This window comes from Rutidosis leptorrhynchoides, chromosome 3 (genome assembly GCF_046630445.1).
Source record: "Rutidosis leptorrhynchoides isolate AG116_Rl617_1_P2 chromosome 3, CSIRO_AGI_Rlap_v1, whole genome shotgun sequence".
In the NCBI taxonomy this organism is placed as follows: Eukaryota; Viridiplantae; Streptophyta; class Magnoliopsida; order Asterales; family Asteraceae; genus Rutidosis; species Rutidosis leptorrhynchoides.
In genome coordinates, this window is record NC_092335.1 from 140,630,117 (window position 1) to 140,631,425 (window position 1,309).

Sequence of the window (1,309 nt, forward strand, 5' to 3'; positions counted from 1 at the left end):
TACACATGGTAACTAATCAATGCCAATATAGTGGTACGCTAAAAGAAGATCCAAATGAACATCTTCGAACCTTTAATAGGATTTATACCCTATTCAAAATCAGAGAAGTTGAGGATGAACAGATCTATCTCATGTTGTTTCCCTGGACTTTAAAGAGAGAAGCCAAAGATTGGTTAGAATCGTTACCTGAAGGAGCGATTGATACATGGGATGTTTTAGTTGAGAAATTTCATAAAAGATTCTTTCAGGCATCTAAAGCAGTGAGACTTCAAGGAGAAATTGTTACGTTCGTGCAAAATCCAAATGAAACATTATATGAGGCATGGACAAGATTCGGAAAGTTATTGAGAGGATGTCCTCAACACGGTTTAGACACTTATCAAATAGTATAAATATTCTACCAAGGTGTCGACGTTGCTACACGAAAAGACATCGAAACAGCAGCTGGTGGTTCCATTATGAAGAAAACCGCTACCGAAGCTCACAAAATCATTGATAACACAGCCTCCCACTCACATGATTGGCACCAGGAAAAAGATATTTTTCGTTCATCTAAAGTAGCTAGAGCCGATTCTAGCCATGACTTTGATTCCATTTCCGCAAAGATAGATGCTTTCGAGAGACGAATGGAAAAGATGACTAAAGATATTCACGCAATACGAATCAGTTGTGAGCAATGCGGTGGACCACACTTAATGAAAGATTGTCACATTGAGCAAACGATGGAACAATATGAGAATGTTTCCTACATTAACCAAAGGCCGGGAAATAATTATCAAAATAATTATCAACCGCCAAGGCTAAACTTTAATCGAAATCAAAACATTCTTTACAATCCAAATGGACCCAATAATAATTCGTATAACCAACAAGGTCCGAATAACCAACCAACTTAAAACAACACTTTCAATCAATAAAGACCTAGCTTGTATAAACCACCACAACAAACCGAAGAGAAAAAGCCAAATCTGGAAGAAATGATGGCAAAGCTAATGGAATCTCAAACACAATTTATTACATCTTAAACCCAAACAAATGAGAGGTTTGATCAGTCATTAAGAACTCAACAAGCTTCAATTCTGAATCTAGAAAAACACATAGGTACTCTTGCTAGCATGATGAGTGAGAGGTAACAAGGAAAGCTACCGAGTAATACTGAAGTAAATCCTCGAAATGAGAATGTTAATATGGTATCAACGAATTCTGAAAAACCAACACCAGAAGATGGGAAGGTTTTAGATGTGAGTAATAATGAAGAAGTTACACCACCACCACCACCCGAGTATGTAAATCCAGTTGTGGCACCATA

The 1,309-nt window shown here is 37.2% G+C and overlaps 1 non-coding gene across 1 annotated transcript; it reads right to left on the reverse strand.

The window, feature by feature from the left end:
• Window positions 1-263: 263 nt before the first annotated feature.
• Window positions 264-370, reverse strand: LOC139903516 (small nucleolar RNA R71). The gene has a single exon (XR_011778330.1). It is a non-coding gene; the product is annotated as a small nucleolar RNA R71 (small nucleolar RNA).
• Between the last annotated feature and the right edge of the window lie 939 nt (window positions 371-1,309).